The sequence below is a fragment of the Xyrauchen texanus genome, chromosome 23 (genome assembly GCF_025860055.1).
Source record: "Xyrauchen texanus isolate HMW12.3.18 chromosome 23, RBS_HiC_50CHRs, whole genome shotgun sequence".
In the NCBI taxonomy this organism is placed as follows: domain Eukaryota; kingdom Metazoa; phylum Chordata; class Actinopteri; order Cypriniformes; family Catostomidae; genus Xyrauchen; species Xyrauchen texanus.
This window is the reverse complement of record NC_068298.1, coordinates 21112331-21137078: the sequence shown is the minus strand read 5'-3', so window position 1 is coordinate 21137078 and position 24748 is coordinate 21112331. Positions and strand designations below refer to the sequence as shown.

At 43.1% G+C, this 24748-nt stretch overlaps 1 pseudogene; it reads right to left on the bottom strand.

Moving 5' to 3' along the window:
• Positions 1-338: 338 nt before the first annotated feature.
• Positions 339-24014, bottom strand: LOC127663457 (tryptophan 2,3-dioxygenase A-like; annotated as a pseudogene).
• Between the last annotated feature and the right edge of the window lie 734 nt (positions 24015-24748).

Below are 24748 nucleotides of genomic sequence, written 5' to 3'. Positions count from 1 at the left end.
GATTTAGCTATTATGGTGACACCATGCTTCAATTCACAAGGTTCGAGGAGTGGAATTCTGAAACATCCAAGAAATTAGCATAACATGTAGCTTCTCTTTCTATCATTATTTACTGATGATCATATACAGTATATAGCTTAAAAAAACAAACTGGGGACATAAATATTGGTAAGTAGGCTTCAGGTACATTTTGATCCAGTTTTTTCTCTTTCTCATATTCTGCAAACCACTTGCCCATCAATTTCTTCATCCCTGTTTAGTCTGAGTCGTCACTACTGCAGTAGGAGCTGTCACAGCATTCAGCGGTGTACAGAAAGCTGTGCTCATTTGGGTTCAGCTTAACCCGTTCCCTCGGCCAGGTTAAACAGATTCACAAACAACTTGTAACGATCACTGAAACAAGACACTCGTTGTCAAACCTAAGACTGAATAAGACTTGTCAGGAACTTTTTTTTACATAGTGCTGTACATTTCAGACATTGTCTGAAGCATTGTGTTTTATTTGGATAATTATAACAGAGATGCCTTAAGCCAAAGCATGCAGAGTGCTTCTGTATAAAACTGTTTGTCCCGGATTACTTGGCCTACCTGACAGTGGAGTTTTGTGTAAAACAGCAGAATTACCTGTAAAAGTTGATCATCAGGGCTCCCTGTAGTGCCTTATAGGACAGCTTCACCTGACCTGTACAGAAAGAACAACATATAGCTGTTATTTTTTGTAACAGCTAAAATCACTTGATGTACTGTTTATCTGCAGAGTCTCAAGAGATTTGCTCACCTGTACTTAGTAAGTGATCATGTCTCTTCTCATCAAAGAGAAAATATCTCTCTGCTTAATGAACTCTGCCATAATCTCTTCTTTCATCTCTGAGTCTGGTTTTTGCTGTTAGGCAAACATAAATTCTCTGGAATTAGTTGTTCATTGATTTACAACATTTGAAAATGTGTATAATTATGAAGGTATCCAACAAACCTCTATGTTTTCTTTGTCTTTTCTGAGCCCTTCAAAAATATTTTTTTGCAGTTTCCACCAGAAGTTAAAGCCATCTTCCTCCAAGCCTGGAGTTATCTCTTACCATTGCTAAAAAAAATATTGATTCAGGATGAAAATGTTAATCAGTCGTTTGATCCTGACCTGATGTTAAAAATGGTTGTGCTTTTAACTTTTTCCTCTATGAATACCAATAACCTGCAAAGAAGTCTGGTAAGTTCAAATAGTTATTGTGTATAATAAATGCACACTAAGATGCTGTCTTCTGTCAAATTCATAAATGCAATGTGTGGTATTCTTGACTGGACTGCTATAATGTCTCTTCAGCATTACTTATTGCAGAAATGTTGTTTATTTTCCTCTGTTGTAGATGCCTTATACCTTCACTAACTGAAGTAGAGTGGGCTCTAGTGTGCAGCTCACTAGAGTGAAGAAGCAGCTCACTTTCCTGGTCACAGAAATTGTCCCGGTAATGCCTTCATTTGTAGGGAACTCTCCCCAATCTTGTTTTCCAACAGTCAAAACTGCAGACTCTGGAAACCTGAGGCTGGCAAGAGATAGTCCCTATGCGCAAAAGCACACAGATCAATTGAGCTAAATACAATTAAGCTAAACACTGCCATTGCCATTGATTTAACATTTTAGTACCATCACATTTTATTTACTGAGTTTGCTAACCCTCGTCTCTTGAGAGGTAGTTAAAGTTTCCAATATCACTCTTGTCCAAGAAATGCTGTTAACTAGGAAATAGAATACTTGTTTGCAGTAATCGATTCGTAAAGGGGCATTGTTTTGTATCTGCAATAATGACAATTAAATACATTTTACCTAAAGTCAAAGAAGTTTAAGCCAGTCATGGTTTCTAGAAAAGGAAACTGGACCAGTAGTAGTCTAAATATAATCAGAATCCTGTTGATGCGAATGTTGTCTTTGAGCATGTTTCTCTCATCACGGACATGTGGAAATATGTAGAACATTTAGATACCTTTATTATGTCACCGAAGTGGAAATATCTTAAACTAGAGCGAACGGGTGGACAGTCGAGACCGCGATAAATAACAATCAAAAGGAATAGGCTGCAATGGCCCTCCAACTGTTTTTTGATGTTTAAAACGAATCGGTTACCTAACGTAACCTCGGTTCTCTCTAGACGAGGGAACGAGTATTGCATAAGCTAGCTTACGCTACGGGAAAGATTCATCTTTTCTGAGATATTGAAGCCAAAAAATTATCCTTAATTTTGTATCATTTGTCAACGCAGTGCAGTAACTGCAGACCTTGAGCGGGCTAGCTAGCGAGCTCATTGGTTGCTCTGCGGCAACTGCTGCAGCCTATAGACGAACTTGGCGAACTCGCGTCCAATGAGAGGCGTCCGCGCGCTTACTGCATCAAAGCCTGCCAAAATGGGCGTGGCTAGAGTGCATATAAGCGTAGTTCGTAGGCTGGAACCCTGGTTTTCATTGAATGAAGCGAAAGTCGCTCGTGGCGCGAGCACGGCCGGCTACGCCAAGCATCCACTGCATGAGCCCCGGGGGTGGGGGGACCCGGGGGAGCCCTTGTGAGTGGGGAAATAATATTTGGCCGGCAAGAGTGCGGGCCAGTGTGTGTGTGTAATACATAAGCACATTGTGGGAAGGGAACGACAGAGCGGCGGTGCCGGTCTGTGTGGAATGAGTCCCATCAGTGCAGCTCACCAGGGGAGCTGTAGCGTATTAAACCGCTAGTAGTTTTGCCTGCAGGGCGGGCACTTCCAGATTGTAAAATCTGACAAAGGTGGAGGGGGAAGCCCAGCCTGCTGCCACACATATGTCGTGAATGGAAATCCCGCTGGACCATGCTCGCGATGAGGCCATGCCTCTAGTGGAGTGAGCCCTAATGCCCAACGGGCATGGCAGGTCTTTTGACGCGTATGCGGCAGCAATAGCGTCCACTATCCATATAGACAGTGTCTGTTTCGAGGCGGCGAGACCTTTGGTGCGCCCTCCAAACGAAACGAAAAGCTGCTCAGAGCGTCTGAAAGAGGCGGAGCGCGCAGTATACAATCTCAGTGCTCTGACTGGGCAAAGGAGATTGGCGTCGCGTTCGCTATCGGATGCTGGCAGCGCCGATAGGAAATGACCTGTGCTCTGAAAGGAGTACCGATCACCTTGGGAACATAGCCGTGTCTAGGCTTTAAAATGACCTTGGAGTCACTTGGTCCAAACTCAAGACACGCAGCGCTGACAGACAGCGTGTGAAGGTTTCCCGCATGTTTGACTGATGACAGGGCAGTCAGAAAAACGGTTTTGAGTGAAAGGTATTTCAAATCCACGGATTGAAGCGGTTCGAAAGGGGGGGCTTTCATAGTTTCGAGAACTATAGAAAGATCCCAGATAGGAACCGATGGAGGCGCGGGAGTTCATCCTTCTAGCTCCCTGAGGAAGCGGATGACCAGCTCGTTTTTTCCCAGTGACTGGCCGTGCAGGGGTTCAGCGAACGCCGCGACGGCCGCCACATACACTTTGAGCATGGATGGGGATCTGCCCTTATCCAGCAGCTCTTTGTAAAAACACGAGCAGCGACGACACCCCACATGTCCGTGGGTCCAGGTCTCTGTCGGTGCACCATTTTGAAAACACAGACCATTTTGACGCATAGAGTCTTCTCATGGAAGGGGCTCTAGCGTGTATGATGGTGTTTATTACCCCTTCTGGCAGAGTGATGGGTAGTCGTTGATCACCCACGCGTGCAGCGCCCAGCGCTCTGGGTGGGGATAACAGATCGTGCCGCGAGCTTGAGAGAGGAGATCTGCTCTCACTGGGATGGGCCACGGCGCTGTCAGTGACAGCTGCGTAAGCTTCGGGAACCATGTCTGATTCTCCCAACACGGGGCTATGAGGAGCACAGAGTGACGCGTTTCCCTGATCCTCTGCATTACCTGTGGCAATAGCGAGACGGGAGGGAAGGCGTAAAGCGGGCGGTTGGGCCAGTCCTGGGCCAGCGCATCCTCGCTTTTCGAGAAAAATATTGGGCAGTGAGAGTTCTCTTCTGACGCAGAGAGGTCTATCTCTGCTCTGCCGAATATGCGCCATAACTTCTGGACTGTTTGAGCGTGCAGGGACCATTCCCTGGGGAATATTGTCTCTGGACAGTCTGTCTGGGCCGTCGTTCAGGTGGCCTGGCACGTCGCGTCGCCCTCAGCGGCGCAGGTGGCACTGGGACCAACTCAGTATGCGTTTAGGTCAGATGGAAGAGGTTCCTGGATCTGACACCGCCCTGGCGGTTTAGGTAGGATACCACAGATCTGTTGTCCGAGCGAACCAGGGCGTGGTGACCCTGAATGACCGGAGAAAGCGCCAAGCGTGCTACTCGACCGCTATCATTTCCAGACAATTTATGTGAAGGAGCTTTTCCTGAACTGACCATAGGCCAAAAAAAAAAAAGCGGAGAGCCCTCGCAGACCGCGCCCCAACCCGTGTTGGGCGCGTCTGTCGAGATGACTTTCGGCGAGATACAGCTCCCATCGTCACTCCCCGCTGATACCATTCGGCCACTGTCCAGGGCTGCAGAGCTGAAATACAGGTCTGAGTCACCTTGATCGGCTGGCGGCCTGTGGCCCAAGCCCGGCGAGACGCGCAGGTGTTTAGCCAATGCTGAAGCGGGCGCATGCGCAGTAAACCCAGCTGAAGTACTGCTGCGGCTGAGGCCATGTAACCTAGCACTCTCTGAAATTTTTTCAGAGGCGTGAGGCTGTTCATCTGAAAGGACGCGGCTAGTCGCTGAACACGCGCTGTGTAGATAAGCGAGCCGTCATTGCCACGGAGTCTAGTTCTATTCCAAGGAAGGAAATTGCCTGACTGGGCTGTAGTGAGCTCTTGGTCCAATTGACTTCAAGACCCAAACTGTTCAGATGGCTGAGGAGAACTGTTCTGTGAGACAGAAGCTCCGTATGTGACTGTGCCATAATCAGCCAGTCGTCCAAATAGTTCAGAATTCGCAAGTCCTGACTCCGCAGGGGTGCGGCGCCGCATCCATGCACTTCGTGAAAGTACGAGGTGCTAAAGACAGGCCGAACGGAAGGACGGTGTATTGATAAACCTGGCCGTCGAGGCGAATCTCAAGAATGGCCTGTGACGGGGATTTATCTGAATCTGAAAATAGGCATCTTTCAGATCGAGAGAGATAAACCAGTCCCCTGGCGCGTATGCGCGAGGAGTTTCCTGATTGTAAGCATTTTGAGCGGTCTTTTTGCAAGCACCTTGTTCAAAACCCTGAGATCTAATATTGGTCTGAGGCCGCCGTCTTTCTTGGGAACAAGAAAATAACGGCTGTAAAACCCCGACTCGCTCAGCGAAGGCGGCACTTTCTCTATGGCCCTTTTGCACAGAAGGTTTGCTATTTCTGAACGAAGCATGCAGGCTGCTTCCGTGTTCACAATAGTTTCGAGCCGCGCTCTGAAGCGGGGAGGGCGGTGATCGAACTGTAGCAAATAGCCCTGTTTTATTGTGCTTAACACCCATTTGGATATCCTGGGATAGCTTCCCACTCTTTGAAGCGTAACGCTAGAGGGTGAATGGCCAAATCGCCCTGATTGCCGCACACAGCGCGCTGAACAGAATGTGTGAGCACGCTTACTGTGCTTATGCATGACTGCTCGCAGACAGCAGGGACAAGCTGTTCTGTGAGTGACTTCCCGATTGAGGTGAATGGGGAAAGAGTCACATCTGTTAAGTGATGCGCGAGCATAGTCACGGGCACGGGACTTACATACAGAGAAGTGTTTGCTGGCCGTGTGACAGAGCGGGCAGAGAATGGGCGCGCGCACGTATTCGTGAGCACGTTTGTTGACTCTAACACTCGAGCGGGCTGTGTCCGCTTTATGTGAGTGGGCTCTGATCAGGACACGGGAAGTGTAATGCTTGTGTGTAGAGGTGAACACTGGATTGTGGGCACATTTTCTACACAAGGCTGGTCGTGTGACAGAGCGGCCAGAGAAGGGCGCTAGCACGGATTCGTGGGCGCGTTTATTGACTTTAACACTCGAGCGGGCTGTGTCCGCTTTATGTGAATGGGCTCTGATAGGAACATGGGAAGTGTAATGCTTGTGTGTAGGGGTGAACACTGGATTATGGGCACATTTTCTACACATAAGGCATGTTTGCTCTTTACAAGATTTCTTTGGGTTGCCGTGAAAATGGCGTTTGAGTGCAGGCAAGCGGGCAGTATCACCGGCTTGTTGGCTGCTGAATCCACCACTGCAGTAGCCTGAGAGAAGGGGACTGACAGAGGGCGAAGCTTTGACGGCTGTCCGGCTGCGGCGGGACTGAGCCGTCGTTTTCTCAACAAAGCTGAAATACAGGTCTGAGTCACCTTGATCGGCTGGCGGCCTGTGGCCCAAGCCCGGCGAGACGCGCAGGTGTTTAGCCAATGCTGAAGCGGGCGCATGCGCAGTAAACCCAGCTGAAGTACTGCTGCGGCTGAGGCCATGTAACCTAGCACTCTCTGAAATTTTTTCAGAGGCGTGAGGCTGTTCATCTGAAAGGACGCGGCTAGTCGCTGAACACGCGCTGTGTAGATAAGCGAGCCGTCATTGCCACGGAGTCTAGTTCTATTCCAAGGAAGGAAATTGCCTGACTGGGCTGTAGTGAGCTCTTGGTCCAATTGACTTCAAGACCCAAACTGTTCAGATGGCTGAGGAGAACTGTTCTGTGAGACAGAAGCTCCGTATGTGACTGTGCCATAATCAGCCAGTCGTCCAAATAGTTCAGAATTCGCAAGTCCTGACTCCGCAGGGGTGCGGCGCCGCATCCATGCACTTCGTGAAAGTACGAGGTGCTAAAGACAGGCCGAACGGAAGGACGGTGTATTGATAAACCTGGCCGTCGAGGCGAATCTCAAGAATGGCCTGTGACGGGGATTTATCTGAATCTGAAAATAGGCATCTTTCAGATCGAGAGAGATAAACCAGTCCCCTGGCGCGTATGCGCGAGGAGTTTCCTGATTGTAAGCATTTTGAGCGGTCTTTTGCAAGCACCTTGTTCAAAACCCTGAGATCTAATATTGGTCTGAGGCCGCCGTCTTTCTTGGGAACAAGAAAATAACGGCTGTAAAACCCGACTCAGCTCAGCGAGGCGGCACTTTCTCTATGGCCCTTTTGCACAGAAGGTTTGCTATTTCTGAGCGAAGCATGCAGGCTGCTTCCGTGTTCATAATAGTTTCGAGCACGCTCTGAAGCGGGAGGGCGGCGATCGAACTGTAGCAAATAGCCCTGTTTTATTGTGCTTAACACCCATTTGGATATCCTGGGATAGCTTCCCACTCTTTGAAGCGTAACGCTAGAGGGTGAATGGCCAAATCGCCCTGATTGCCGCACACAGCAGCTGAACAGAATGTGTGAGCACGCTTACTGTGCTTATGCATGACTGCTCGCAGACAGCAGGGACAGGCTGTTCTGTGAGTGACTTCCCGATTGAGGTGAATGGGGAAAGAGTCACATCTGTTAAGTGATGCTTGCGAGCATAGTCACGGGCACGGGACTTACATACAGAGAAGTGTTTGCTGGCCGTGTGACAGAGCGGGCAGAGAATGGGCGCGCGCACGTATTCGTGAGCACGTTTGTTGACTCTAACACTCGAGCGGGCTGTGTCCGCTTTATGTGAGTGGGCTCTGATCAGGACACGGGAAGTGTAATGCTTGTGTGTAGAGGTGAACACTGGATTGTGGGCACATTTTCTACACAAGGCTGGTCGTGTGACAGAGCGGCCAGAGAAGGGGCGCGCGCACGGATTCGTGGGCGCGTTTATTGACTTTAACACTTGAGCGGGCTGTGTCCGCTTTATGTGAATGGGCTCTGATAGGAACATGGGAAGTGTAATGCTTGTGTGTAGGGGTGAACACTGGATTATGGGCACATTTTCTACACATAAGGCATGTTTGCTCTTTACAAGATTTCTTTGGGTTGCCGTGAAAATGGCGTTTGAGTGCAGGCAAGCGGGCAGTATCACCGGCTTGTTGGCTGCTGAATCCACCACTGCAGTAGCCTGAGAGAAGGGGACTGACAGAGGGCGAAGCTTTGACGGCTGTCCGGCTGCGGCGGGACTGAGCCGTCGTTTTCTCAACAAAGCTAGGAGGACTTCGGTTGCTCACGTTTCAACGCAATCTTAGACTGAGGCCTTCGGGGGGGCGGCGGTCTGCGGCGGCTGTCTGAGCGCGACCTAGGGAAAAGTCTGGCTTTGCTGAGTTGGGCGCTGTGAAGAGGCTCGTGCAGGAGGCTGGTCACGTGGGCGGCCTGCAGAGGAGCTAAGCGCGACGAGGCAGGAAGAGATTCATGGCTTGGGTGGCTTTCTGGACTTCCGTGAAACGGTCAACAATGCCACTCACCGCGGAACCGAAGAGACCGGACGGAGAGAGCGGCGCGTTGTCCGTCGCGCTCCTTAGATCTGAAACAGCCTCTGGGTGTCCGCCTTTCTCATCCCATTCTCGAAGGAGGTCCGCTTGGAGGATCTGTAAGACGGCCATGGAATGCAGAGCAGATGCGGCTTGGCCGGCGGCGGCATAGGCGCGGCCAACACAGGCGGAAGTAGTTCTGCAGGCCTAGACGGGAGCACCGGTTTAGACCGCCATCTCGCGGAGGGCGGGCAAAGGTGTGCTGCTACCGACTCCTCTGGATTCCTGGGCCGAGGAGGAGGCTTGGGAGCCTGACCACTCCTCGCTGTCCGAAGCCATGATGGAACAGCAACCCTTATCCTCCGCCTCGTCATCCCAGATGGCAGCAGTGTGGCCGCTCGGCGGCAACTGCGCATCCCGGGGGGGGCAGGGAGGGTGAAAGCGAGACTCGAGGGAGAGGCTCCGGCGAGGCAGTCGCTTCTAACACCGGTTCCGGCAGCCTTTGGGAGCGGCACTTCTTATTGCGCGGCGAAACGAAAGGCGCGCGGTGGCTTCGGTTTTGCATGCTTCGAGTCGAGCCCGCAGGGTCAACATCGGAAGCTCCTCGCAGAGGTCGCATCCGCCGTCAGCGAGGGCGAGCTCTTCATGTTCCCGTCCCAGGCAGAGAGCGCAGATGAGGTGGCGGTCTCCGGTGCTGAGAGGAGCGCGGCATGAGCCGCAGGAAGTGTGAGGCATCTTTAAAAAGACGCTCGATACTCTTTTTGTGAAGTTCGCTGAGGAACTTAGCTTGCTCTAAAAAAGGATACGTCGCCGGATGGCGTAGCTCGCAGAATGGCTGAAGGTGGCGAAGACGGCCGGCTTCTTCGAGCGCTGTCCAAGCTTGCTAGATGCCCTTCGAACGGCGACGCGGCTTCCAGTTCAGAGATGCGAAGAGCTTCGCTGAAGAGATGAAAATCAGGGTTCCAGCCTACGAACTACACTTATATGCACTCTAGCCACGCCCATTTTGGCGGGCTTTGATGCAGTAGCGCAGGACGCCTCTCATTGGACGCGAGTTCGCCCAAGTTCGTCTATAGGCTGCAGCAGTTGCCGCAGAGCAACCAATGAGCTCGCTAGCTAGCCCGCTCAAGGTCTGCAGTTGCTGCACTGCGTTGACAAATGATACAAAATTAAGGATAATTTTTTGGCTTCAATATCTCAGAAAAGATTAATCTTTCCCGTAGCGTAAGCTAGCTTATGCAATACGAGAGAACCTCTCGTAAGAGAACAGCGGACACGTCACGTTCTACATATCTCCGAACCGGAGCGTGCGGCGATGAAATGTCACATCTCGGGTAAGCTCACGCCGCGAACGAGTCGAGAGTCGAGACCGCGATCAATAAAAATCACAAGGAATACGCTACAATGGCCCTCCAACCGGTTTTTTATGTTTCGAAACCGGACGCGTCGTAAAACGACGCCAAAGGTACACCCGGCGCGTCGATAAGCGACGCCAAGGGGTCCTGCCCGAGCGTCCGTATGTGACGAGTTGGGGTGTGAGAATGTGTTACAAAGAGTAGTACATATACACTATATAGTTTGGATTGTAATTTTTGCTTTTCATCATCGTCTAAAAATGCCCACACCTATAACTAGTGAACCTAATTTTCTCACATACATTGCATCCGGAAAGTATTCATAGTGCTTCACTTTTTCCACATTTTGTTAAGTTACTTATTCCAAAATGGATTAAATTAATTATTTTCCTCAAGATTCTACAAACAATACCCCATAATGACAATGTGAAAGAAGTTTGTTTTAATTCTTTGCAAATGTATTAAAAATAAAAACGAAATCACATGTACATAAGTATTCACAGCCTTTGCCATGACACTCAAAATTGAGCTCTGGTGCATCCTGTTTCCACTGATCATCCTTGAGGTGTTTCTACAACTTGATTGGAGTCAACCTGTGGTAAATTCAATTGATTGGAGAGGCACACACCTGTCTATATAAGGTCCCACAGTTTACAGTGCATGTCAGAGCACAAACCAAGCCATGAAGTCCAAGGAAATGTCTGTACCTCCTAGATAGGATTGTGTCAAGGCACAGATCTGGGGAAGGGTACAGAAAAAATTCTGCAGCATTAAAGGTCCCAATGAGCACAGTGGCCTCCATCATCCGTAAATGGAATAAGTTTGGAAGCACCAGGACTCTTCCTAGAGCTTGCCACCCGGCCAAATTGAGCAATCGGGGGAGAAGGGCCTTAGTCAGGGATGTGACCGAGAACCCGATGGTCACTCTGACAGCGCTCCAGCGTTTCTCTGTGGAGAGAGTAGAACCTTCCAGAAGAACAACCATCTCTGCACCACTCCACCAATCAGGCCTGTATGGTAGATTGGCAGACGGAAGCCACTCCTCAGTAAAAGGCACATGACAGCCTGCTTGGAGTTTGCCAAAAGGCAACTAAAGGACTCTCAGACCATGAGAAACAAAATTATCTGATCTGATGAAACAAATATTGATCTCTTTGGCCTGAATGGCAAGTGTCATGTCTGGAGGAAACCAGGCACCACTCATCACCTGGCCAATACCATCCCTACAGTGAAGCATGGTGATGGCAGCATCATGTTGTGGGGATGTTTTTCAGCGGCAGGAACTGGGAGACTAGTCAGGATCGAGGGAAAGATGAATGTGGCAATGTACAGAGACATCCTTGATGAAAACCTGCTCCAGAGCGCTCTGGACCGCAGACTGTAGCGAAGGTTCATTTCCAACAGGACAACGACACTAAGCACACAGCCAAGATAACAAAGGAGAGGCTACGGGACAACTCTGTGAATGTTCTTGAGTTGCCCAGCCAGAGCCCAGACTTGAACCCGATTGAACATCTCTGGAGAGATCTGAAAATGGCTGTGCACCGACGCTCCTCATCCAACCTGATAGAGCTTGAGAGGTCCTGTAAATAAGAATGGGAGAAACTGCCCAAAAATAGGTGTACCAAACTTGTAGCATCATACTCAAAAAGACTTGAGGCTATAATTGGTGCCAAAGGTGCTTCAACAAACTATTGAGCAAAGCTGTGAATACTTATGGACATGTGATTTTTATTTTTAATAAATTTGCGACGATTTCAAACAAACTTCTTTCACGTTGTCATTATGGGGTATTGTTTGTAGAATTTTGAGGAAAATAATGAATTTTATCCATTTTGGAATAAGGCTGTAACATTACAAAATGTGAAAAAAAGTGAAGCGCTGTGAATACTTTCCGGATGCACTGTGTGTAGATGTAAATTTGATGCTATGGATATACATGCATCACATAAAATGTTAAAACCCTGGATTATACACAACCACTAAAAAGTTTTGAATCAAGTTGTATGTTTTTGAAATAAATTGAGGTTTTATTAACCAAGGATGTGTTCAATTGGTCAAAATATACAGTAACAGCATTTATAAGGTTACAAATGACTTACTATTTCATTTAAATGCTTTGTTCTTCAAAAGAGATTCCACCACTTGTGGCAATAATCTTAAGATTTATTGCTGTCAGTTTAGTATATTCAAGTTTCATTCCATGCTTGTCAATCAAGATGTGACTGACTTGTAGATTGTTTCTAAAGGGCATTACAATCAAACTGTTCTTACAACAAATCAACAAATCAAACTTAGATTCATCTATCCATCCACAATACTCTTTTCTATTCGTTTATTATAAATGTTTTGTTCTTTTGCCCTTTTCTTCTTCTTTGCCAGTAACAGAAGTGGCTTTTCCCTGTGAAACACAGTCTTTTTTTACTGTTTTAGATTAAACTAGATTAATCTATACATATTTAGATTCCAAATTTTTAAACGGTATTGTATTTCAGTGAAAAACAGTGAGGTGATACTGAACAGCACAAATATGTTGATAAAATAAATACATTTCACCCTAAATATTGTCCCAACTAGCTTATATTGCAGCATGAATACATTAGTATGGATGGTGTAATTGGCATATTTTTTGCTGTTTGCAGACTTTATCTGTTCTGTTGTTGTCTTTGTTGTCACTGTTAGTAAATGGTTGTGTGGTGATGTTTAGAGCTCAAATTTTTATTTTGATGATGCTTTGCAAGACACTCAAAGGTTGTAGTTGTACTGTGTATTTGTGTCTGGGTTGTGTGTGTTTGTTTTTGTTTTTGTTTTTCATGTCTTTATTTTGAAAGTTTAGTTCCTGTTCCTGTTTCATGTTATGTTCATGTGACCTGTTCCCATTGGTTATAGTCTTGATATTAATTCTGTTATGTCACTGGTTCATGGTCATTGTCTTGTTATCTTGTTTATTAGTTCAGTCTTGTGATTGGTTTGAGTTGTTTTCTTGTTACCCATGTCTGTGTACAGTGGATATAAAAAGTCTACACACCCCTGTTAAAATGCCAGGTTATTGTGATGTAAAAGAATGAGACAAAGACAAGTCATGTCAGAACTTTTTCCACCTTTAATGTGAACAATTCAATTGAAAAACAAACTGAAATCTTTGAGGGAAAAAAAACTCACAATAACCTGGTTGCATAAGTGTGCACACCCTTAAACTAATACTTTGTTGAAGCACCTTTTGATTTTATTACAGCACTCAGTCTTTTTGAGTAGGAGTCTATTAGCATGGCACATCTTGACGTGGCAATATTTGCCCACTCTTCTTTGCAAAAGCGCTCCAAATCTGTCAGATTGCGAGGACATCTCTTGTGCACAGCCCTCTTCAGATCACCCCACAGATGATCAATTGGATTCAGGTCTGGGCTCTGGCTGGGCCATTCCAAAACGTTAATCTTCTTCTGGTGAAACCATGCTTTTGTGGATTCTTCAGCTTTCTAACAGACGCCTGAAGGTTTTGTGCATAAATTGCCTGGTATTTGGAACTGTTCATAATTCCCTCCACCTCGACTAAGGCCCTGGTTCCAGCTGAAGAAAAACAGCCCCAAAGCATGATCCCAGATAGCAAAAAATATCCACACGGCTTCTTTTTGCCGCCGTCCCTAAGCTGTCGGCTATATGTGCGTCCCATTGGCGGGGATGAAACGTTTGCCGCCGAATTCGTCACTCCCATTTCTTTTTGCCGCCGTCCCTAAGCTGTCGGCTATAGGTGCGTCCCACTGGCGGGGATGAAACGTTTGCCGCCGAATTCGTCACTCCCATTTCTTGCGAGATTTTCTCTGGCGGTTGCCTCGGGCTGATCGACCGCGGGCGGCTGGCGGCAAGCCGCTTTGAAATACAAGGATTTCTACTCTCAAAATCGACCAGCCATGTTGGCTATTATTATTTTTTGCTCCAAAGCCATTAGGGTTTATAACAGAGTCTTGACTCTTGATTCCATGATAAGGTAAGGTTTAGGAAATGACATTTAAATTACTTTGAAACTCTGAAGCGATTATACAGTAATATATGTAAAATTTATTGAATTACTTTATGCACTTGAAACTTGTTTACATTTCTTTGATTGCTGCGCATTTGAGACATGCACCAATAAACCAAAAATAATTCCTTTTGTAAAACTTACTTGGCAATAAATATCTTTATGATTCTGATTAGGTTTTAAAATAGATATTTAATTCATGGTATGGTAGACTTTTCACCAATGCCTGACTATCAGTGAACAGTGAAAGACATCTGCAACATGGCCAAAATCTCGGGTATACTTTAATTTTTTTTATTAATTTGCAACCATGGTGATATCTGTCATAAACATGAAAATCCCTGTTTTGACGTGAAAGATAAACTCAGTGAAAAAGCGAAATTATCCTCTGGTTTCACAGTTGCGCAGAAATTTCGTTTATGTCTACATTTTTTCCAACCTCGATTTTTTTTTTTTTTGTTATTTTACCTTTTACAGGTTTTGCAATTATGACCTGTACAAATGTTTAAGAAAGTGTTAAAGTCCCTGTAAAGGCAATAAAAAAAAATCTAAACGCATTATAAATGTTAAAAATGTATTGCTAAAACACATTACAAAGACTGAACTGTGGAGACATATCCAGCTGCAGACCCGCAGCACCACCAGTTTCAGAACCCCAGTTTCAGAACCCCAGCGCCAGAACCTGAAGTGAGGGGCGGAGTTATTGACAATGAGACAAGCATGGCGGAGAGCATGGTGAGTTGTGTAACGTTTTTGACATCATGTTGTGAAAAATTATCGCATATATTAAGTTCAGCGTTTATCTGCTAAATATTTAATTTGTGCATAACTTTATCATCTTAATGAAGCTTGAATATGTTGTCATACTTTACTGTATTAAAAAAAAAATTCTACGGATGGTTCGATACATTTTTGCGTGTTGTAAATGAGCCTTGCGGTGACGTTTTGAAGACATCTTGTGAAGGTGTTAAAGTGTTTGTTCCACGTTCCTCTGTTATATGCATTGTTTGTGAGTCAATGTTACCTTATAGTTGAGTTTTTTTTTTTTTACGTTGAGATTATTGTGTGGTGCTTTCATCTCTTGTAGAGACATTTCGAATGAATGAAGACCACAAGGAAAAGGCCCGCAACAATCTCCTGGAACAGTCAGAAGCTTCCAGAGAGCCCTTTCTATTTCATTTTGTGTTCAGGGATGACATGGAGTTATTTTAGCAAGAATGTAAGGACAAAATGGGCCTGAGAGTGAATTCCTCATTTGATACATTTTAAGTTTAATTTATACAGGATTGTCATGATAAAATGGGCCTAGGGGTGAATTGGTCATTTGTTGTATATATTTTTATTGTTTCTTTTAAAATTATGCTGAATTTTCTCTCTTTTTAGTTTTTTGACATGTTTTATTTTACATAAAGAAAAATGCATGCTGCACATGTTCTTGTGAAATAAAGTGTATTTTATATAAAATGCCCATAAGTTTCAAGCATTTTTTTCACCATCATGATCAGGAAGTAACTCTCATAATACAATGAAACGGATAAATATATACAATTATATTACACAAGATCAATGTTTTAAAATGCTTATTGTACTGTACCTTAAAGAATCATTATAACATACGTATAAAGTATGATGTTTCGTTTGTAATAAAAGCAAAGTACTCTCCAAAACGTTAGGTGGCGCTACTCGGTTTCGAACGTAAGCTCCGCCCCTCACTTCAGGTTCTGGCGCTGGGGTTCTGAAACTGGTGGTGTAGCCTACTCTCCTAAACGTTAGGTGGCGCTACTTGGTTTAGAACGTAAGCTCCGCCCCTCACTTCAGGTTCTGGCGCTGGGGTTCTGAAACTGGGGTTCTGAAACTGGTGGTGCTGCGGGTCTGCAGCTGGATACTATTGGAACTGTTAAGTTCCGCTGTTGTCATATCTGTTTCCGGTTTACTTGCGCGTCGCCCAGAATGTCTGTTTTTACTCGATGTCTCCAGAATCTTCCGAAAATACGCGTCAGCGATGTTCATCGCATTGTTGATGCCTGGTCCCCTGCTCCGACAAGCAAGAGGGACAAGGGCTTTAAACTCTACATATCGAGTTATCTGCACAACTACAAGGGTAAGTATTTTAATCTAATGTGGTGTGCCGGCAGATAGCGGCTAAGCTAGTTCGCCACGTGTTCATTTTTTATGTAAGGTTAGTATAGAAGCTTGTTTTTTCTTAGTTTTAAAGCAGACTGTTTGTTCATTTTTGTGATAATTGTAATATAAATTATATTAACTTGCTCTCCTCTCAGTTTCTAATAAAGATCAGGGCACAGGTGAAGTCACTGTCAGGGCATTGTGTTACAGGTCCATGAGGAAAACAGTTAAACCTCACAGTTTGAGAGTATGGTGAAGCTAGAATTGATAAGACCGCAGTTACAGGCTTGTTACTTTAATAGCCCGATGTTCCTGGGGTCTCGGCTAAGGTTATTCAAATGAAAACAGTTATTGTATGCAGGTAAGTTTCCCTAGCTGGTCCCCTCTGTGTAAAATGCGTTCTTATTCAAGTTTTCAACTCAGTCGTTCGTTTAAGATGCAATCTTGTGTTATAAGTATTAGGCTATCATGATTATACAGTGAGCAAGCTATATAAATAAGTATTTAATATAATAAAAGTGTAGAGCAACAACCGAGGGTGTAAGGTAAAGGCTGAATATTGTAGATTTATTAAAATACCTGTGGATATGCAGGAGCACACACTCTACAAAGGCCTGACTGGAGATTTGCCTGATCTATCCGTCTTTCAGGTGAGTAGGGATACAACAATAGCAAATTTCACTGTACAGTATGATATATCAACCAAAATCTGTATACCAATATTTCATTATTTTCTTTTCCTCCCCTTTTACAAACAAATATTCTGCTTCAAAAAAAAAAATGAAATTGATGTTATCATAAGGGTTCTTCATTATGAACTTGTATGCCATGCATAACGTACTGTGGATAGAAATTACAGGGAAAGTTACTGGTATGATAATTGTGGTTATATTATATTACTATTATATTTAGTGTATTGCTAATCAATATATTGTTACTTCCCAGGTGACAGCGGCTCACTTCAAGAGCAGGTGAAGCAAGTTGGGACAATGTTGAAGGCGTTTGCTCGCACTGGGCAATCAGGTACAACTTGCAAACAACACCTGTGGTTGTTGGTTTAATTCCCACTGGGGCCACCTGTACATGTAGTAGACCTAGATATAAATGTCATAGTTTAGTAGTTGAAGGACCAGGACTGACTACTTTATTCTTTTATTCTGGGAACCCCTGTAGGTGCAGATCAAACCCTAATGCTGCAACGTCTTGGAGTTTGGCGATGTTGTGCGTAGCATGGACAACAAAATGCTATGCTGCAACATTTCAGTGCCAATGTGTCTGTTGGAGAGTTATCCCTGCCAGGGGATCTGTTACTCCCCCCTAGACACCCAGGAAGATTTGGCGTTGCTTGACAACAGTTTGAGGCAGGATAAAGAGCTCCAGCAACGATTTGTAAGTGTGCCGATTTCGTTTATAACGCCATAGGGTAATCTAAAAAGTACAATTAAGATCGTACACTGCATATTCTACAGTCTGAATCCACAGCCTGTCACATTTAAAATTTATGAGAAGCTTCAGAGAAATGTAATTTGTAACATGTTTTTTTGTATTTTCAGCTTCGGTTTTTGGCACTCAAATGTGGGAGGGACCTAAAGACAACCGTGTGGCGAATGCTTCAGAGTATCTTCTCTAATCACCTTTCCATCAATACAACCTGGACTGGTGTAGGGGATAAAGCATGTTTTAGAGACATGTTCCTGAAGACCATTGTTCAAAGTAAGTTGGATATTTTTTTTATATTTAAGTAGATTTGTATGACCTTATGCCATTCAAATGGAATGACAGATCTTTATTTTCTACAGGAGCCATCCGGAAGAACCCGGCAACCCAGGATGCCACTGATAAGGCGATCCAGGTTAACGTTACATGTTACCTGAAAGGAGCATGTGAACATGAAGGTGGAGAAAGGCGCCGCACAGCTGAGAGGGACCCACAGCCGACCCCTTAAACCTAGGCTGGCTACTGACAAAAAGCCTGCTAAAAGTGTCAGACTACACTCACCCAATCCACACTGTTCACTGTTGAAATTGCCTTTTTTTTTTTTCATTTCTCTCGTGACCCTGCTTTGAGGGCAGCTCCTTGGATGAATATGGGATGGTTTGTCCTTTTATACAGGCGCACGAGGAATCACTGAAGATATGCCAATTTGCACTGCCTCATTCTGGAGGACGGGGAAAACCGGTGATTCTTAGCCCACTACGCCACGCAGTCACCAACCTCTCCAGACATTCTGATTGGCTGTGTTCTCTACAGCCAGATTTTCTGCTGTTAATTATATTTATTCCCACTTGTTGTCATGTGTAAGTTGAATGTCAAAATGTATATTATACCTGTTATCCTGCACATTCCTTGATACCAAAGAGATATGCCAATTTGCACTGCCTCATTCTGGATTGAAGCGGCTGCCGCCGGCGGTGCGCCGTCAAACATGTTTGCGATATCGCCATTCTGCCGCTTCTACTGCCGCCGGAGCACCGCCAGTGGCCCGCCGACTTATTGCTATCTGGGATGCTGCCACCACCATGCTTCACTGTGTGTATGGTGTTCTTTGGGTGATGTGCAGTGTTGTTTTTGCTCGAAACATACCTTTTGGAATTATGGCCAAAAAGTTCAACCTTGGTTTCATCAGAACATAACACATTTTCCCACGTGCTTTTGTGAATATACATGATGTATAAAACATCACACACAGTTTAAAGAGGTACATCAGGCTATAATCACTAATTGGTCAGTTATACAAGTTAACACAGTTCAAAGCAATTGTCAGAATTACCTAGCAAGACTAGTTATTGTATAAATCATGGATTTAAATGCATTCTGTACATTTTAGAAGGTTACATCGATAAAATACTGTAATATTAAAATATTTAATGTTAATCCAGGAACATTTTACACAAAATCAAAGTCGTGCATCTGATGGTCTTTTGGAAACCTTTCAAAGAAAAGTCTGCTTTAACTCTGTGTGGAAGTTCAGAAGTTCATGCTGAGGGGCCTTGCTGACCTATGACCCTTTTTGCTTTGAATTATGGTGTTTAGAGTGTCTTGATCATTTTATTGTCCAAAGACAGGCCTTCAGTAGGACTGTTAATGCTTGGTCCTTTAATTTATGATGTTGAGGAATTCCAGCTTTAAAAAGGTTGGGTTTTTCCTAGATTCAAACATGTTGCTGCAATTCTTCTGCATGTATAATACTACATAATCATTGAAACTTGAGTCAAAGCAAAAAGTCAATGCATTTCTTCACCAAAGCAAAATGTACCTTTTTAAGACAGCAGGTTTACATAACATTTTTAGTTAAGTGAACTTGACTAGGAATACTATCAGCTTGATCCGTCATCAGAGCCAAATGTAATATTCTCATAAAAAATTTACTTATTTTTTTATTTGGTGACTTATTAAACTTTTATATTCAAATATATATATATTCTTTTTTTAAAAACATATAACAGGCATTAAAACCAAGCCCTCTTGAAAAAAAGGGGCATACATCAGATAATTGCATAGGTGTTTATGACACCGTAACACAAATAGGAATCTAATGACATTGGTTTGGCACCCCCCTTTACTATTTAATCCATTGCCATTGGCCTAACTCACATGCCCACTGATGAAGATTTCATCCAGCTCCCAAATAATTTTTTCAACCACAGTTCATAGACTGCTATATAAAGAGTTCTTCATTTCTTCAGGTTAATTATAAAAAGTGATTACACTTAAATGTAAATGTAAAGAGGGGCCTTAAAGGGCAATGCCATTATACTCTTAAACCTTAAAGAGAGATACAAGTCTAAAGAACATCACTGCAATAATAAAACATTTTTTAAACATTAGATAGCTATTGAAAAATAAAATGACTTTAAATGTTTAAATGTGTCACAACTTTGGTGAATACTTGATAGTACACAATTGTTTAACTGATAAGAACATAAATAACATGCATTACATTATGCATTATGAGTGATTGATTTAGTCTTGCCTATTTGTGGTTGCATTAAAACTTAGGGAAATTAACTTTTTTTGCCGGCTGTGTTTTAGAAGCATTCTTTGAAGAGAGGCTAAGGCTGATTTTCCCAAAGGTTGTTTTGAGCATTTGTGTGGCTTGATGTGTGACGATGAACATATGTTTGTCATGGATCTTGTTTCCCTTCAGCTCACTTTGAAGCACCTGAGATGTCACAAATGTATCCAGCTGGGGATAACAAAAATTAAATGAATGTGTCAATGAAAGTAAACCAAACCAAATCTCAAATAACCAAGCTCAAATATCCATCCACAATAGGACAAATAATATTGACAATTTCCCATTAAAGTCCCACGAATCATGGAATACATCATTAATAACAAATTTCCAATGGTAATCTGTGATACAAGTTGAAACTAAGGAAGAATTACATGGGGTGGACAAACAGTCAATCACTAGTACATTTTGGTTCCAAAATTGCTCATTAATCATCTAATTAACACAAAATTTTATATTTGTATGCTTTTTGTTTAATAAAAGAAAACAATGTATTTACAATACACATCAAACCGTGTAGTTACCTGCAGATAATCACCATAAATAAGTCCTCCTTTGCTGGTCTTGTTAATTCCAGTCTGAGCATTATCTTCTGTAGAAGATTGTTGACCCGTATTTTCATTTTGTACATCAACATATTATAAAAGAGATATTGACATATAACATTTAATATATAGGTAAAATGTCTAACAGATTGCTGATATGGATCAGATATTTTAGTAACATTGTTCTTAACATTTTAGAGAGGAACGTGCCTTTGATGTTTGGATTTTAAAATCTCAAATATGTATCGTAAAATGGTGTAAGTTGAATATACATGAAATCATTTCTGCTGAAGATATGGACATCAACTCGTGGCTAAAATGATGTAGGGAGCAGTAGTGTTGTCTTTCCCTCTGTTTCAAGCCATTCTCCCTTCAGCCCATGTTCACTCCTTTTACTGGTGGAGTCTTTGTACTTTGATATTTTCTTATCTCCTCACATTGGTTCGTGCACCAAACAGTCAATTTGAGTAGTGTACATAAATTAAACATTTGTGACTCAGCACTTGGGTTCAGACAGAATTGTGCTGTAGAACTTCAAGAGCATTTCTAGATTCAGGATTGTTTTTTTACAATTTTGGCTTTAATTTTTGTAGCAGTGCTAGTTCATTTCTAGCAGCTGCTGCACTATAAATACAACTGGTTCTTACCTGTGCAAAAGTCTGCACCAATGCAAAGAACCTGGTGGTTGTCAGGGTGTTGCTACTCACTTTCTGTGTCTTAAGTGGCTTTTATATAGATACTAGTGTACAGTGACGTGCGGTGATGTCTTAAAGAGGCTAGGCACTGAGTTATGAAAGCCAGATTACCTGATTTATTGTTTAAGCTAATAATACGTAATAACAGTGAACGTTACACACAAGCGCGGCATATCAAGAAATGTACAAATCAGGATGTATATCGTGTACACTCTCTCTCTCTCTCTCTCTCTCTCTCTCACTCACGCACACACACACACACACACACACAAGTGCGTAAACAGTGAACGTTATGCATTTATCAGATCCTTCAAAACCTCTCGGTTTTCCTTTACCTTTTCATTGTGGTAGGTTATATTCAGCTTCCTTTGCTCGTCAAGTGCAAGGTCGATCCGAGATTTTCCAAAGGTTTTCAGTGTAATTTGACACTGGATGTGAGCTGACGACTTTTCATGCTTGGTTAAAGCTGCGGGCAGGTTGTTCAAATCACAATATCCCGCTGAAGTCCAAACAGTCTGACTGGTTGGAAAAAGCAGGCAGGGATAGCAGTACAGCCGCTTGTTAGCACAGCCACATAGCCAATCTTTTCTTACATACCAATCAGTTTGAAATGATCGGATACTTTTTGGGCCCTTTTGCTGTACTAGTCCATCTAAGGCTGGCGTAGACCTCCCTCTTGCAATTAACTCCTATTTGGAATTAAATCGAGCTTGGAAAAATTTCTTAATTCCGTGATTACGGCTGGTGCTGTCATTTTGAATTTTGCGGGGATTAGGCATGTACGCTAGCTGTGGTGTAATGACGTTAGCTACGCAAATGTCCAGGAATATCTCGATTTTAATTGGTCCATGTCTGATACGTAACGGAGATGATTACGGGCATAACATATTTACGTCAAAAGGCACAGCAGATTTGTGCTTTTTGCCGTACATGTTAAAGAATACAGGATCGAAGTGCGCATGCGCAACATGGGTTTTCCGCTTGTCTGCAATGAATGGACCGTAAAAGCACTGCTTATTCTACCATTTGTTTTTAGTTGATTATGCGTAACTGCTACATTTGTCATCATAACGTCTAAACAGCTGGAATAACACACATATTGCATGTATAAATCACAAGAATAAAAAGTAAAAATCCAAATACAGGTTTATTATTTAATAAACATTTTATTTTTGAATTTTGGCAGGGTAGGCAGTGCCTAGTTTGCCTACCCAGACCGCACGTCAGTGCTAGTGTATTTTATATAGGTGGTTGCTCACTGGTCCTTATCCATACCACAAACAATTAAGGATTCAAGTGCCCTAATATGAGCAACAGTAATAGTGATTAGCAAACACGACTAATGCTAGTTTCCCCATGAACTTACTTTCATTTAAGTTGCTACTCCATATCTAATAAAACTGTAATTGGAAACCTATTACCCAGACTTTTTCGTGGAGATTGGATGTTTTTTTATTATTGTTATTTTACAAGCATCTATATCCAGCGCGACGTCCTACGTCTACATAACTAGGCCATACGGAAATCGCTTCAATGTACATGAGCTCTAAAATGCGATTACTTGTTGAATCTGCAAGAATTAAAAGTGAAACCATGTAAGCGAATGTAATACAGGGTTCGGGAGCGCCTTTTTATTCGGGAGAGATCTGTCCGTCTGGTGCGAAGAGAACATTTGTCTACGTTCACAGTGTTTGGGATTGACAACTGTATTTACTTACAGGCTTGAGTCTTGAAATGTCCTGTTCAACAACAGTTTACAGCGGTAGTTTGAAATATTGTGTGTATGAACGAACAATCGAAGTCAAGCCCAAATTCTAACAGCTGTAACCATAGTGACTGTGACTAAAGTAAATAGCCAAGATGGCGACGTCCTTAACACCAACATGTCTAATCACAATGGACGCCGCGCTATTAAATAAACAAGTTCAATCGAGGCGCGAATTCATCCATCAGATCATAATTAACTGACAGCAGCTTTGAATGCTTTGCAAACGTGTGCAATGCAGCTTTTGTGTCGCGCGGTTCGTGCCCGTGAGCAACCGGTGGAAAACAGAGGCTGAATCTTCGGATGACATGCAGATAATATCAACTATTCCTTGAGTTATGAAACACACAAGACATGCGTGTAGAGTGCAGCGTGGCTTTCTCACATTAAATGACGTGACTGACAACTATCAGCGATTGTGAGTGCGGAAATAAATGATAGTGCCATATTAATCTAATATGTATAATGATGCTATGTGAAATGTCATGTCTGTCATTATTTTACTGGATAAGATGCACTTCCATTTAATATGTATTTTTGAAAATAATATTTAGGTGTAGGCTAAGTGACAATATTATTTGAGAAAAATACAGCTTTCATATATACTATTTTATATTCATGTAATCAGGGAGCAGTAAGCAGTACAGTATCATTATTCCATGTTTTCAGCTAAGCTAATTATTAGCTAATTTTTCCATGTGGTGTCACCATTGCCCTGTTCTATGCTGACTTTTAATGTCACTGCATCCCTGATGGATCATATATAACTTTTAATAGCAGTGCTAAATTTTAAATGTTTTGCATATGTCTTTAAAATAATAATAATAATAATAACTTGATTCAGGTTTAGTTTAAAGTATTGTAAACTGTAGCTACCAAACCGAATCGTTAGATGAGTGAACTGTTACACCTCTAATTAATATCATTTGAATAATAAACTCTCAGATTTTGCAATATTAAAAGGTTTGGGATGCAAGTCTGGGGACCTGTTATACATGTGTCAAAAAGACTGTATTTGTCGTTGCGTATTTGAGTGTCTTGTGTCCTTGTAAACATTTGCTGCTAGGAGTCTGTGACAAGGAGTGGGTGTCACTCTCTTCGAATTTTAGAGAAGAGTTGGCTAATCCATCAAACCTGTCATCTGGAACATAAGCAAAACAAAAACAAGGTGTTGGTGGCAACACTACAAAATCAAGTGACCTTCATAAACTAGCTTTATTGTTGGTGGAAGTATAAGCTTGTAATCTGGAAAAATTGGGGTAATGTAGTAAAATTTTGCAAAGTGCGTGTTCGAGGGCATGATTAATCAGAAGTTGGGGCAGAACCCTTCAGGGTGCATCATGGATTAAACCAGAAAACAGAGACTATGGCTAATACGGGTGAAACAGGGAAGGCTTTTCCTCTGTGCATTTGCATATTATTAATATTCACTGCACTGAGACAACACAGTGTTGTTGGTGGCATCATCAGACTTTAGCCTTGCATAAAAGAGCTTGTCTTGTTTTCCAGCATCACAATGCAGAGTATATGATGTCAATTTTCCTTGGAAGTCCAGTGTGTCATTTGAACAATTCTAATTTACACCATCATTGTTATAATTACTTTAATCATTAATAGGCCGATATCAATTAGCATTCCACAATATGTGCCTCCATCTCAAGTTCGATCAATAACACTGCACTGGATGCTTGTAACCTGTGGCAGAATGTAAACCAACATCATGTGAAGTAGGGGGAAAAAGAGGTTAACCCTAGATACCTTTCTAGATAAACATTGGTTGTCTTTTTATATGTGCAAAGGTAACTGATCATTTTGCTTACGTTTTACAGCTGAAATGCTGAATTTTAAAAGCAGTCACATTTTTCCTCGTAGCCT